The sequence below is a fragment of the Colobus angolensis genome, unplaced genomic scaffold, assembly GCF_000951035.1.
Source record: "Colobus angolensis palliatus isolate OR3802 unplaced genomic scaffold, Cang.pa_1.0 Scaffold56, whole genome shotgun sequence".
Taxonomy (NCBI): Eukaryota; Metazoa; Chordata; class Mammalia; order Primates; family Cercopithecidae; genus Colobus; species Colobus angolensis.
The window spans coordinates 4256848-4272317 of NW_012119154.1; the positions used below are offsets into that span (position 1 = coordinate 4256848).

Below are 15470 nucleotides of genomic sequence, written 5' to 3' on the forward strand. Positions count from 1 at the left end.
CAGAAATTTCAGAGGAAACTAGAAAAAACCCCATCTGCTAGAGAGGTAAATCTTGGTAGAGCTCCTTTAATGCTTTTCTATCTTTCATTTAAAAAGTATGTCAGGAGAAAATGTACCTGTGCTAAATAAAAAAGCAGCCAGATGTAAAATTGAAATGTAATACAATCCAAGAACCATAAAAAACACTCAAAATGTTAACATGTCTGTCTGGGTGATAGAACTGAGTGATTTCAACACTTTTTTCTGAGTATCTTTCTGCTTTGCTTTTATAATACACACAAAGAAGAAACGTTATTTAAAAACACAACTATGCAAATCAGTGGAGGTTTCCTAATTTTCTTTAATCCACGACTTGAAAAAAATTGAGAATCTGGCTGTCCTAGGATCTCATCTGGCCAAGAAAAGCATTTAGGTTGAAACAGCCTTCAGATGCCACCTCTATTACTTTCTATGACTTTTTCGCGGGGACAGGTCATCATTCAGCAGCCATCACTGCGCTCTCTGGGGGCTGCTCTTCCAATGAGGCTTCACTGGGGTCAGGCTGTGTTCTCCCACCACATAGCTGTCCAATAGCAGAGTAATTAACCCCCAAATACTCACCACACTTTCCTCTTCTGCCCCAGAATCACCCAAGGGCTCCCCTATGAACTCCACCCAGATAGGGTGCACAGGTTGCCGAGTGTGAATTTAAGCAGCCTGGAAATCCCTTAATGAAGCCAAATCAATGACAAAGGACAGGCTGCCAACAAATGTCTGCATCTGCCTCCCCTCCCCAAGTGACTCCATCTCCTGCTCTCTCCCTTCCCAGGTTCCCAGGGGCCCTGTGATGAGAAGGCAGGCCAGGGGAGGGGAAGGACAGAAATATACACTGACGCCATCAGCCCTGATGGGTATAACTTCAAACAAAGATAATTTCATAACCTTGGCTGGTGTCTTTTTCCCCACTCCATGGCAATGGGGCTTCTGTGGCAATAACTCCACCTCTGGACAAGAATCCTCATGTTTGTACCCAAGATTAAAGTTAACAAGGAAAATCAATACAATGTGTACTCTCTAGTTAGGTACTTTTGAAAAGAAGAATTTACGATATTTCCCCCAATTTAGTCAGCATTTCTGAACTCAGAAGCTGAAGGATTAAAAATAAATAAGTAAGTAAATAAATAAGAAAAAGAACTCCACCTGGAACCCTGAGTCATGGAATGTCAGAACCAAAAGGCAGCCTTCAAGATGATTTTGTGCAATGCCCTGGTGCCACAGGTGAGGGCACTATGCCTGAGCCACCCAGTGGCTGAGCCAGCAGGGAACCTCAGGCTCCCAGCTGCCACCTCCAAGTCCCTGTCATTACCCCATGACACATCACGATTATCTGCTTCTGGTTAACAAGAACATCTTCTCTCAGTGAACAAGGGAGACAGTTAGGATGTCTGAGCCACCCCAGCTGCTGTCATGGATTAAGAAGAGGGGGAAAGGCCAGGCATGGTGCCTCATGCCTGGAATCCCAAGAATTTGGGAGGCTGAGGCAGGAGGATCACTTGAGGCCAGGAGTTTTTAAGACTAGCCTGGGCAACATAGTGAGAACCCATCACTACAAATAATAATTATAATTTTTTTAAAAGAAGTGAGCAAAGGAGATAGAATGGGCAAGACAGTGGGACTTGAGCCCCACATTCTAAGGCTATTTCACTCTTCCCAACATAGCAAGAAAATCCACCATTCCAAACACTATCATCAATATCATAAATGGAAGGGAGATTGTTGCAACGAAGGAAGGGCATGGGAGGTGTGGCTCCTGAACTGGATGTCCAGCCTCCTGTCATACCTCCAACTCTCCTCTACACCACAGCCAGAGTCATCTTTCTAAAATCTCTGTAAGAGATAAAGCCCCCACCTCCCTCTGGTCTCACACAATATCCTGACTGACTGCCCCCATCCCTCCCTGCACAAATCTCCCCTCACAAACTCCCTTTTTCTGCCCTTTCTCCTGCCCTGTCTATATGACAAAAAGTTCATCAGCTCAAGTAGCTCTCTCCTCTGTGAAGCTTTTTCTGACTGTTTCTGCTTCCAAGGCTAAAGCAACAACCCCTCATTCCCATCCTCTACACCTCACACATATCTCCACCTGCAAGGCTTTTTGGCTTTTATTAATGCACACGTTTCAAAACTGTAGTGGATGGACACCTGATTCCTTAGTACCTAGCAAAAAACAAGACAAACAGATGAACTGCATGAGAGACACTTTCATTTCCTTTGACACATTTAAGTTACCCATATTTTTTTTTTTTTTTTTATTATACTTTAAGTTCTAGGGTACATGTGCATAACGTGCAGGTTTGTTACATATGTATACTTGTGCAATGTTGGTGTGCTGCACCCATCAACTCGTCAGCACCCATCAATTCATCATTTATATCAGGTATAACTCCCCAATGCAATCCCTCCCCCCTCCCCCCTCCCCATGATAAGCCCAGTGTGTGATGTTCCCCTTCCCGAGTCCAAGTGATCTCATTGTTCAGTTCCCACCTATGAGTGAGAACATGCGGTGTTTGGTTTTCTCTTCTTGTGATAGTTTGCTAAGAATGATGGTTTCCAGCTGCATCCATGTCCCTACAAAGGACGCAAACTCATCCTTTTTTATGGCTGCATAGTATTCCATGGTGTATATGTGCCACATTTTCTTAATCCAGTCTGTCACAGATGGACATTTGAAGTTACCCATATTTTTAAATGCAGATTCTCACTCACCATGCTTTTAATTCTTCTGAGTATATCCAGCCAAGTTTTCAGCTTGCTGCTTCTCTCGAGGAACATGAGAATATTCACATAACATACCAACTTCTGGGCTGAAGCCAGCTTACATGGAATCTAGCTTATTTCAGGAACATGTTTTGGGGGGTAAGGAACCAGAGCCTGACGTGTCAGAAGTGCACTCTAAATGTCTAATGAATGAGTAGACTCAAAACCGGTCTGCCCCACACTCTACTGGATCTCCTAAGACACCTCTGGGGCCAAAAAGAATGTGGCTGGATGACCTCCAGGATGGGCCTTCAAAGGCTCCAAAGGAGCCAGAAGGAATGAAATCACTTGTATGAAGGCATCTTCCTCTTCTCTTTACCAAAAGGAAAAAAAGAGGCTCTGCTCAGCAACTTCTGCCAATTATTACTGCCCAAATTGTTTAGTCTGACTCTTAACTATGAGGGGGGAAAAAAAAACCCAAACTGAGGAACAGTCTGAAAAAAAAAAAAAAAAGAAAGCAAAGAAAACCTGACTTGAACTCTTCAGTATCACTGCCATGAAAGGGAAAAAGGAGGGGAATTTTCTAGGCTAAAGGAGACTAGAGACATCATAACGACCAAATGCAACATAATCTGGGTCGGATTCTGGAGTTTTAAAAAATAGCCATAAAGGACATGATTGGGACAATTTGGGAAAATTTACCATGGGCTGAATATGAAATAATATTGCCTCAATGTTACTTTTCCCAGTGTGACAAATGTATACTATAATGTCCTTCGTCTTAAAAGATACTCACTAAAGGGGTAGGGAAGAACTGTCATGATGTCTGCAACATACTCTAAAATGGTTAATCAAAAAGTAAACATACATGTATGATATGGTTTGGCTGTGTCCCCACCCAAATTTCATTTTGAATTGTAACTCCCACAATTCCCACATGTCGTGGGAGGGACCCAGTGGGAGGTAATTGAATCAAGGGGGTGGGTCTTTCTTATGTTGTTCTCATTAATAGTGAGTAAATCTCATGAGATCTGGTGGTTTTATAAAGAGGAGTTTCCCTGAACAAGCTCTCTCTCTTTGCCTGCTGCCATCCATGTAAGACATGACTTGCTCCTCCTTGCCTTCTGCCACGATTGTGAGGCCTCCCCAGCCATTCGGAACTGTTGAGTCCGTTAAACCTCTTTTTCTTCCCAGTCTCAGGTATGTCTTTTATCAGCAGCACGAAAATGGACTAACACAATGTGTAACACACATATGTACATGCATGTGTATGGATAAAGTTCTGGAGGGAGAGAGCTTGAGAGCTAGAGAGAAAAGTGGAAGGAGGAAGGAGGCAGGAGGGGAGGAGAGAGGCTGGCAGAGAGGGAAGAAGGGAGAAGAAATGCAAAGCACAAAATGTTAGTAATTGGCCAAAAAAGGTGAAGAATATATGGAAGTTGATATGGTTTGGATTTGTGTCCCCACTCAAATCTCATGTCAAATTGTAATCCCCAGTGTTGGAGATGGGGCCTGACGGGAGGTGACTGGATAATGGGGGCACACTTCCCCTTGCTGTTCTCCTGACAGTGAGTTCTCATGAGATCTGGTTGTTTAAAAGTATATAGCACCTCCCGCTTTGCTCTCTTCCTCCTGCTCTGGCCATGTCAGATGTTGAGAGCTTCCCCTTCGCCTTCTGCCATGATTGTAAGTTTCCTGAGGCCTCCCCAGAACCTGTACAGTCTGCAAAACTGTGAATCAACTAAACCTCTTTTCTTTATAAATTACCCAGTTTCAGGTAGTTCTTTATAGCAATGCAAGAACTAATACGAGAGTCCATTTTGCTATTCTTGCAACTTTACTGTAGACTGGAAAATATTCAAAATAAAAAAGTTGGAGGAAAAAGAAAAAAGGTTCTACTGGGGATACAATACCTGAGAACATAATAATTTTCAAAGACAACCTTCCCAAAATTGCAGACTGAGGGAATATGGGCTCACAGCCAACATCAAGTCCAATCTGCTAGGTATGTATTCTGTACTTTGAAACGATGTGGCTTTGTCAGAGCAGGAAAATAAAGAATACCTGGAGAGATGGAGCAGAATGGGTTGGGAGCAGAATTACTATTTCCTCTTTCATCTTCAGTTGTGTGTTTCATTGGAGTTTGCGCAGAATACCAGATCAACTTCAAAACCATGAACTGAACACTCTGGACAAGATGTCATACTTTTCATTAAAACAGACTTCCTAGTCTGGTCTGATTTCTTCCTGTCATACAATCTCCTGGGCACCCTCTCCTTTTTTTTTTTTTTTTGGTGTGTTTGCAAATAAGTAATTTAATCATCCATTTCTTGGACAGTGGACACCCGGGATACAGAGCCAAGGAGTGGTGAGTACTAATTGGGCTGTCTGCCTCTGACAGAGGGTGAGTGACGGCCCAGCTGTTCAGACTGATGGCATCCAAATGGCCTGAAATCACTGCTATGGATTTACCGAGCCATCAATAAAGACTGCCTTTTCTTCCATTAACATAATTAAGACAATGAACTATTTGGGGGGAAGGAAAAAAAGAGAGGATCTGCACTAGGGACTCAGAGAACAATTAATTACATTTAAAGTGGCATCAATCTAGAAGTAAATAATCTTCAGGTTGGGCTCTCAGGCTCTTAGAAATCTGAAATAAACAATCGCCATAGGGGAAGGCACAGGACACCTGGAAAGAGGGATAGTCCCGTCCCCACAACAGGGAGCACAGCTGGCCTCTGCAAATAGAAGGCCAAGAGTAGGTGCAATTTTCTTCAAAGAAACATCAGTTGCCTGGGTGCACTGGCTCAGACCCATGATCCCAGCACTTTCAGAGGCTGAGGTGGGAGGATTGCTTCAGCCCTGGAGTTCAAGACCAACCTGGCTGCAAGACCTTGTCTCTACACACAAAAAAATGTTTTTAAATTAGCCAGGTGTGGTGGTGCATGCCCACAGTCTTACTGCAGACTTAGCTATTTGTAGGCTGAGGCAGGAGGATCGCTTGAGCCCAGGATTTTCCGGCTGCAGTGAGCTATGATTGCACCACTGTACACCAGCTTGAGCGACAGAGCAAGACCTTATCTTTTTAAAGAAAAATAAAAGAAAGAAAAAAGAAGCATCACTTCATAACCTTGGAAGTCATCTTCCTATTTTATCCTTAGACTGGCAAACACACCCAGTGCAAACAAGCAAGCAGAGAGGCCTCGACCACCACAAAGGTTCATTTATGTCCTATTTTGAGAAAACCAGGAGAAATACACAGAAATTCAATTTTACAAAATAAAGGGCAGATAATTCACACTGCAAAAGGTTTCTTTACTTAGCCAACCTTTTCCCTGGGTTTCCTTAACCTGGCAGCTCCCTTCACACCCATTTCATGGTGCCTGAAGCATTATGAACAGCATTCATTAAAATTTTTGTTAGATGGGAAGAGTTTGAACTAAAATTTTACTTTTTCCAAGAAGATATTTACTACATAGAAAGATATCTGCTGAAGTTAATGCCTGTGTTTTCCAGAGTCCCAGACACCAGCTCACAGAAGGAACTCAGTTGGGAGCAGAACGTCATCCCTTAGCAGTGACTGGCCATGTGTACGTGGCAAATTCATCTCCCCAGGACTCAATTCCTCAGTTGTAAAATGGAGAAAATAAAAATACCAACCTTCTAGGTTGATTGTGAGTATCAAATGGCAGTGTTAAATCCGTCCAGTGCCTACCTAGCATCCAGGAAATGCTCATTCTAGGCAGGCTCAGATTATAGACCCCTATGATCAGGAAACAGTAACCTCATTTGGAGACCAGGGAAGATACGAGCAACAGAAATTAGACACAAACTTGTCACATAATATTTCAGTGACAATGCTGAAAGCTAAAATGACTCACAATGCCCAGAGCAACCCCGGGACCACCTCTGATGCTTCTATAAACAACCCGTCACCTGCTCAGAGAAAAAGGAGAAATAATTGTATAAGACAAAAACATTGCTGTGAGAATATTTGAAATATTGCAGACTTAAACTGTTCTTAGAGCTCAAGCCAGAGCACAGCACTCATTACCTTGTGTAACCTTCTTAGATGCCTGTAAGCAGGTACGACTATTCCATTTTACAGATGAGGAAACTAGTGTCCAGAGAGGTTTTGCAATTTACAATGGCTAAGTCAGTGGAGAGCTGGAATGAGAATCAACTCTGCTTGGCCAAGGCCCATGCTGGGTCGCTCAACACCCTCAAGGGGCCTGCAGACTATCGTGACTGTCACTCTTTCTAGAAGTGTGGATTGATGAGCTGCTGCCAACAGGACAGAAAGGGAGCATGGAGATCGCACAAACTGCATCGCCTCATGAAACAGATTTACACAGACAAGTTTAGCGAAGCCAGGTCTCCACTCTGTCTTCTATTAAAAGGCAAACATTCGGGAGAGATAACAGGCTTTGCTTGACAGTATACTGAAAACCAGATTCAGGGAGAAGAACAGCTGGAGGGATCTGGCAAGAGAAGTGGAAACAGGCCCAGGGAGACCAGAGATCCCTGAGGTCCACATCTCTGCCTTGTGGGGTTCATTTCCGGGATAAACACTGGCCTGCTGACCCTTTTCGTTAAAATTTCCCTTTTACACAAAGGAGCTCAAGCACCACAACGTTAATCTTTGCATATTGTGATTGATGCTCGAAATCGGGCCTACTGAAATAATTCAATCAAAGGAAAAAGGCTGTATGACCAAGAAGATGTTCACTATATCATTACCTATAACATCAAGAAGCCAAAAAGAGACAACGTGACCAACCACAGATTATCTGTTGGGAAAGTAAATGATAATGCAGCCATATGGCAGAATGTTATATATCCATTAAAAGGTACACAGGTAACGACGTCACTTTCGGTAAACCCATGGTGAGTATATGATGTCTGCTGTAGTGTGATTCTATATACCAGGGGTCGACAAATACAAGCCATGGGCCAAATCTCCACTTGCTTTGACAACCAGTTTTACTGGAACAAACTATAACCATTCATTTCTGCATTATCTACAGCTGCCTTTGTGGTCAAATGGCAGAGTTGAATGGTTACAGTAGATAGAACATGGTCTGCAAAGCCAAAAACACTTGTTATCTGGTCTTTTATTTAATCAAAGAAAAAATTTTTTGAAAATGTCTTGCTCTGTTGCCCAGACTGGAGTGCAGTGGTATGATCATAGCTCACTGCAGCCTCAAAATCCTAGGCTTAAGTGATCCTTCTGCCTTAGCCTCCCCAGCAGCTGGGACTATAGGTATGTGTTACCACACCTGGCTAATTTTAAAGTAGTTTTGGTAGAGACAAGGTCTTGCTATGTTGCTCAAGCTGGTCTCAAACTCCTGGCCTCAAGTGATCCTTCTGCCACAGCCTTCAAAACCACTGGGATTACGGATGTGAGCCACCTGTCTGACCTTTTACAGAAAATGTTTGCTGGCCGTGTGCAATGGCTCTTGCCTGTAATTCCAGCACTTTGGGAGGTCGAGGTGGGCGGATCACCTGAGGTTGGGAGTTCGAGACCAGCCTGGCCAATATGGTGAAACCCCATCTCTACTAAAAATACAAAAATTAGCTTGGCATGGTGGTGTGCACCTGTGATCCCACCTACACAGGAAGCTGAGGCAGGAGAATCACTTGAACTTGGGAGGCCGAGGTTGGAGTTAGCCGAGATCATGCCACTGCACTCCAGTCTGGGTGACAGAGTAACACTCTGTTACAAAAAAAAAAAAGGTTTGCTGACCCCTGCCCTATATTATCCATATATTTTATATTCTTTTGCATCTATTCAACATTTAATTTTAAAATTATTTTAATTTTTAAAAAAGTTTCAGTGAACATTGCTATGATTTTTGACACATGTAGTCAATGCTTTCTAAAAATGCAATCAATTTATAATGCCATCAGCAAGGAGTTGGGGTATCATTTTTACCCTGTATACCCTAAATATGTATCTACTATTTCGTTGCTGATTTAGAAGGTCTAAAATAAGGTCATTTGTTTCTTTGATTAGTAACAACTTAAACAATTATTTAAGAGCCACAGAAAATTATCTCAGCAAGCTTTTGTTTCAAAACACGAATCTTTTTTTTTTTTTTTGAGACAGACTTTTGCTCTTGTTGCCCAGGCTGGAGTGCAATGGCACAGTCTCGGCTCACTGCAACCTCTACCTCCCGGGTTCAAGCGATTCTCCTGCCTCAGCCTCCCGAGGAGCTAGGATTATAGGCATGTGCCACTACACCCAGCTAATTTTGTATTTTTAGTAGAGACGGGGTTTCTCCATGTTGGTCAGGCTGGTCTCGAACTCCCAACCTCAGGTGATCCGCCCACCTCGACGTCCCAAAGTGCTGGAATTATAGGCATGAGCCACCGCGCCCGGCCTCAAACCATGAATCTTGTCTCATGTGTTCTTGATTGATGAGCTATGAATTGGGTATCTTTAGGCTGGGACCTCATCACCAGAGCACAGTTCAATCCACTAGCTTTAGCCACAATCTGCATCCCCAACCTCCTACCTACTCTCTGAAGCCAGCTGGGCTCTCTGAAAGGATTCAAAATACACTGTTCGATATTTTTCTATATCTATAACATTGGACTTTAGACTACATCCTCTGAGAAATCCATACAGGGTTACAAACAGACACACACATCCTACGCTGCCATTATCTTTAAATACCACCCAAAATCTCAAGTTCAAGCATCCCTCTCTCTGCTATTGCCCCATATGTCCCATTCACCCCATTCAGTCTCTAGTCCTACCAGCACCTTTGACCCATTGACCTTGTACTGTCCACCTCCCCGCTGTGGTCTCACTTCCCTCCACTCCCAGTAGAGTCCCTGGCCCAACCCTATACTTTCTCCCTTTGATCTGCCTCAAGCAACAATGCTGCTCTCTCCTTCCATCCAGGCAACTAACCGAGAAAACCTTAACTCTGTTTAATCCAGCCCCTCACATTCTGTATATCTCAATCTGGCAGCTCAACTTTCTTAGAGAAACAGAGACAACATACAGACTCTTAGTTTAAATTCACAACCTCAAAACCTTCAGTGGCCCCTGGTGGTGTGAGACAATCCTCCTACCTGCTTCCTCTCCCCAACCACTTATTTCCTGTCTTCTCCTCCCTTCTCAAACCTCTAATAACCCTTTGCTCTTTTTCACTCCCAGCTGGTCACCTTCCTGCTTTTCTCAGTGGGAAAACTGAAGCAGTCCGGAGAGAAAGTTCACTTGATAATGATAACAGCAAACACTCACAGCACGCACTCTGTGCCAGGCACTGCTCTGAGTCCTTCACACATCACTGTGTATACATACAGAGTGGCCCTATGAGGAAGGTACAATTATCAACCCCCTTTTAAAGATGAGAAAACAGAGGCACTCAGATGCAAGGTAATATATAGACAGGAACTCAGTGAGATGCCATCCCAGGCACCACGAAGGTCTCCTGCCATCTTCTGGTGTCTGTACCCCTCTCTCTGCCTGCCCCCCTGCTGCAATGGATGGATTATCCTATCTCTGGCCAACTCCCCTTCCATGCACTGGATCCCATGCCCTCTCACCTCCTCAAATTCCCGCACTTATCTGCTTCCTCTCTCCTGCAGCATTTTTTCCTCTGTCTCTTAATCCATCAGCATTCAAGCATCTTAAGAAATCAAATCTCCCTTAATTTCAGATACTCCTACAGTTTCCACTCAATTTTCTGTTCCCTTAATATCAAAGTTCCTTTAAAGAGCTATCTTTACTCCCTGTCTTTATACCACATTTTTTCCCATTCTCCCTTGAATGCACTCCAATCAGACTTTGGCAAAGCCAAATACAAGGGTCCATTTGCAGGCCCCAGCTTTCTGGACCCATCAGCAGCAATTTAACACAGCTGATCAATTCTTTCTTCTTGATACTCTCTCTTCACGTGGCTTCCACAACATCACACTCCTCTGACTTCTATCTTACTTCAATGGCTGAACCTTCTTAATCTCCTTTGCTAGATTCTTCCCATCTCCCTGACCCCTCCGTGTTGGAATATCCCAGGACCCTATAATTGGATATTTTTCCCCATGTCTCTACTCATTCTCTAGAGAAACTCATCCAGCCTCATGGCTTTGAACACCATCTATACATTGTTTCCTCTCAAACTTGTACCTGAGCCTCACTCACGAACTCCAGATTTGTGTATATCCACATGCCTACATGTCCTCTTGAATGCCTAGTGGATGGAGATCTCAGATCTAATCAGATCCAAGACTGGATTTGTGATAGCCCCAACATCTCCAACCTGTTCTTCCCTAGTCTCCTCCTCCTCCACAAAATGGAGTGGTAATCTGTTACATTGCTGACTTCCAATAAACCACACCTCCTGGAATTTACACTTTTGCATAGTCCTCCTTCAATCTGGCCTGGATCTGTGACTTACTTTGATCAATAAAATAGAAGTGATCTTGTGCCAGTTTGGGGCCTAAGTCTTAGGAAGGCTTATCAGCTTCCACTTTTGCCATCTTAGAAGCCTTGAGCTGCCATTTAAGAAGTCTGGCAACCCAGTTGGAGAAACCATGTGGGAAGAACACATGGAGAAAGAAAGGTCCTAAGACTTCATGAAGAAAGAAGAGCCCAGCTCTTCCGGCCAAGTCCAACTCACCGGTGAACAACAGGCATGAGTGACCACTGGCAAGACCAGCATAAGAGCTGCCCCGCTGAGCCCATTCCAGATTGCATAACCATGAATAAAAAAAATTGGGGGGTGGTTACCAGCAATAGATAATTGAAACAAATGGCAACTAATAATAAATGGCAATTAATAATAAAACAATAAAACAAATGGCAATTAATAATTATTATTATTACAGCTGTTCAGGCCAGAAATAAAAGAATAAAACAAAATTTAAAAACACAATAAAACAAAAAATAAAAAAAATAAAACAAATAGCAATTAGTAATAATAATTATTCTAGCTGTTCAGGCCAAAACTTTAGAGTCATCTTTTATTCCTCTCTTTCTCTCATACTGCACATCATATGCAAATCCTGTTGGCAGTATCTTCTATGCACATCCAGAATCAGCCACTAGCACTGTGCCACCAGCACCTCACCTGGGTTACCATAGTAGCTTCCTCCTTTTTTTTTTTTTTGAGACAGAGTCTCGCACTGTCACCTGGGCTGGAGTGCAATGGCATGATCTCGGCTCACTGCAACCTCCGCCCCCCGGGTTCAAGCAATTCTCCTGCCTCAGCCTCCCGAATAGCTGGGATTACAGGTGCCCACACCACACCCAGCTAATTTTTTGTATTTTTAGTAGAGACAGGGTTTCACTATGTTGGCCAGGTTGGTCTCAAACTCCTAACCTTGTGATCCACCCGCCTCGGCCTCCCAAAGTGCTGGGATTACAGGCGTGAGTCACCGCGCCCGGCCAGCTTCCTCTTCCCTTCTACCCTAACTCCTGCTCTTCACACCCCAGTCACCCCGCCTCAGTCTATTTTTCACAGGAGAGTCAAAATTACCCTTTAAAAATACAAGCAAGCAGGCATGGTGGCTCATGTCTATAATCCCAGCACTTTGGAAGGCCAAGGCTGGTGGATCACTTGAGGTCAGGAGTTCCGAGACCAGCCTGGGCAACATGGTGAAACACCATATCTACTTAAGATACAAAAAATCAGTTGGGAATGGTGGCACACACCTGTGATCCCAGCTACTTGGAAGGCTGAGGCAGGAGAATCACTTGAACCCAGGAGGCGGAGGTTGCAGTGAGCCAAGATGACACCATTGTACTCTAGCCTGGGTGATAGAGCGAGACTACATCTCAAAAATATAAAATAAAAATAAAACAAAAATACAAGTAAGATCCCATATTCCCTTGCTCAAAACCCTACAGTGGCTGCCCATATCACTCAAAACAACATCCTGAGCCCTCACAATATCCTAAATGGCCCTATGACCTGCTGTCTCACCAACTTACTCTCCTGTCAATCCCACTCAGTTCACTCTGATCCATCCACATTGGCCTCATGCCCAAATGCCAAACAAGATCCATCTTGGGCCTTTTTCACCCCCATCCCCTCTGACCAGAACACTCTTCCATAGATGCTCACATGGCTGTCTCCCTCATTTAAATCTGGTCTCTACTCGAATGTTACCTAGTAGAATCCCGCCCTGACCAGTTTACCTAAGAGGGACCCCCATCCCACCACCAGCTATCCTCCCTGACACACTCTATTTCTCTTCATTACACTTCATCTCCATCTCCTTTTCTTTTCCTTCTTCCTTCCCTCTCTCTCACTTGTTTCTTGTCTGTTTCCTTCCCTCATCACTCAGGCCCCATCAGGGCATGGATTCTGAATGCTCTGCTGCAATCCCACTGTCTAAAACAGTACCTAGCCTGTGCAGTGCTCAATAAATACATGTTACATGAGTGAACACATTACAAATTGCTGCCTTTCGTATCCCTGAAAACTAGGTTAAAATGGTCCTAAGCCTCCAACCTCAATACTGCATTTTGTGGGCCCTTCTTGGAGCTTGGACCTTGGCACAACAGTCATGTCAGGATCTCCTTAACACCGCACGATATTGCTCATTTGCTCAAACTTTCCAAGGCTTCCCATAGCCCTCAGGATCAAGTTTGTCCCCTTCACATGGCCCATAGGCTCTGCAGGACCTGATTCTAACACCCACTGCAGGTTCAATGGAGCCACTCACCAGCATGCACAACACTCCAGACCTTTGGTGACCCTCCACCTCACTGTGGTTCCTCCATCCTCTCTTCTTTTCTAGGCTACCCACAATTTGTGGAAATACAATGGGTTATCCAGTGGTGGTAGTCACCAGTAACTTGGGGTTATGGTGCCACCCTGAGCAAAGAGGGCAGACAAGGGTGCCTCTGGAGGCAGGAAGCTACATGCTGTGTGGGGCACAGTGGAAAGTGAAAACGCAAGTCCCCTTATTTGAAAATTATTGAGAATTTCAAGACAGTGATAGCAGGGCATTAATCTAAGCATGGAGCCCTTCTGAGCATGGGGTGCTGAGCAACCTCACAGGTCAAACATCCACGAACCTGGCCCTGTCTGGCAACCACAGTGAAACACGGCAAGATACAGCACTACGTGCCCAGTTGGGCTGGTCATGACTCACCGATGTGTCAACACTGGCACATCCTCAGGGATACGGAAGCATACTTGTTTTTGGAGAGAGACTAGACCTTCATCCTTGAGGTGAAGAAGATTCTCTCTCCAGGGTGCCTGCTCATCAGATACTCCATTCTGGCTAAGTTCTTTCACTGCTTGCTTATTTAGTACAGGATTAACTTAATGACATGGACAAGTGCCAAGAAGAGAAAAGGGAACAGTAAGGAGAGAGGAAATTTCATCTACCTTTTTATAATGCAGGGCAACAGAAGCCAAGAAACCACATAGGATAGTAACAGTTCTACCTCTGTCTCTCACAAGTATTTCAGTTTGTCAAGTCTTCCTTTGGTTTTTGAATGACAGAGTCTTCCCAGTAAAGTAAGTTAATAAACTCTAGACAAGAAAAGTTATTCTTTCAGGTACTCAACTAAGTATTGGGAGAAATGCAATGTCTGCTCTTTCAGGAAGAGGCTGTCGCTCTGAAAATGCAAAGCAATCATATTCTAATAAAACAATAATAAACACGAAAGGCACAGTTGCGATATTTCTTTATTTTAGGCCAAGACAGGAATAACGTGAAGTCACTCAGACACTCAGCTTGCCATAATATAGTCCCCTTAGCATTTTCTTGCTTCTCCATATCTGACCTTGGCAATTTCAATTTCTCTTACAATCTCTTTCCTCTGTCATTTATGATCCTAGGTCTGAGTTTTATAAACATTAAAAAAAATCCACAACGAGAATATATTTTACATCGTGACCCAGTACACATGTATCAAAAGAACTAGGTTTCATGTGCAGAATGCTCTGATATTTTCTTCTGTATTTTATTTCATTCTTTAAAAATGGTTTCACAACTCACTAATGGTTCATGACCCAGTTTGGAAACACTGTGATTTTAGATCGTACTTGTATACATTATTATCATCCACACTTCATCAAACTTTAACTCAAGCTCCGTCTGGGTGTCTACACAATCCACAAGAATAAAACATGGGTATCTTTTAAAAGTCAAGCATTTAAATGACTTCTGTAGCTGAAAAACAATGAGCATTATCCAGCTAGAGGACCGAAATGAAGGGAAGACAGCAGCATGGAGAACAGGTCGTCATAGCTTGGCATGCAAAACAGAAGCAGCCACACAGAGGGTGGAGGATGGCAAAGAGGGAAAGTTCTATGTCTGGTGTCCTCCGTGTGGGCCCACTGTTTTGTTTAAAGTGGCGCAGTCTCCCAGAATATCAGACACGCTCACATTCAAACCCATGAAAACACTTCAAAGAAAAGATTTCTCTGTCATCTGAGAGGCTCCCATCTCCTCAATCTCTCTCCTATCTGCTATAAATGGTTAGTCACTCTCTTCTATCATCTTCCTCCTCAAAGAATTCCTCACACTCCTGCCACTTCCCTCTCTCTTCTCTGGCCCCCTGCCTAGTCCGAGATGAGACTGTGGAATCCAGAGCCTTCACTGTGGCCAACCAAGCCAACTGCCCTTAGGGCTGTTCCCCAGGTTGTGCCTTCAGTGGCTCTGACATCCACATTTTTCTAGCTGACCTTCAGAATCTAGAACTTCCTTCCCCAGCACACCTTCCCCGCAGATCATGTCTGTCTGTCTGCCTGTGTGACAGCTGC

At 43.8% G+C, this 15470-nt stretch overlaps 1 protein-coding gene across 1 annotated transcript in view; it reads right to left on the reverse strand.

The window, feature by feature from the left end:
* OSBPL10 (oxysterol binding protein-like 10) overlaps nt 1–15470 on the reverse strand; it is a 324826-nt gene that overhangs the window by 23677 nt on the left and 285679 nt on the right. The window lies entirely within an intron of this gene.